At 41.1% G+C, this 314-nt stretch overlaps 1 protein-coding gene across 2 annotated transcripts in view; it reads left to right on the top strand.

Annotated features, from left to right (window-relative positions):
• The window catches only part of LOC119593991 (protein O-GlcNAcase-like), an 11,665-nt gene that overhangs the window by 1,043 nt on the left and 10,308 nt on the right, over window positions 1-314 (top strand). The window lies entirely within an intron of this gene.

The following is a 314-nucleotide window of genomic DNA, read 5'->3' as shown; positions in this document are numbered from 1 at the left end:
GGCTCAGATATATGAAAAAGGCTCAGATATATGAAATAAGCAATGCAAGCAGACAATCTCAGAATTAAGGAAATTAAATTGCTATAAATGACATGCGAAGACCAGGTTCAAAGGCAACTGGGTGGGGCCGGAGGGTAAAGCCTATGGGGTTGAGGAGGTGATTGGGTTGCATGGCTAAGTCTGTGGATTACTGGGAATACGCAAAATGTCTTTTGGCTGGAGGAAATGCGACTTCTCTTTAGAGGGTGTGGTCAATTTACAAACAATATACCAACTTGCATGCATATAAAGTATTGAAATGATCATAATCCCTC

This window comes from Penaeus monodon, chromosome 33 (assembly GCF_015228065.2).
Source record: "Penaeus monodon isolate SGIC_2016 chromosome 33, NSTDA_Pmon_1, whole genome shotgun sequence".
In the NCBI taxonomy this organism is placed as follows: domain Eukaryota; kingdom Metazoa; phylum Arthropoda; class Malacostraca; order Decapoda; family Penaeidae; genus Penaeus; species Penaeus monodon.
The sequence above is the reverse complement of the archived record's forward strand: the minus strand, read 5'-3'. Positions and strand labels throughout refer to the sequence as shown.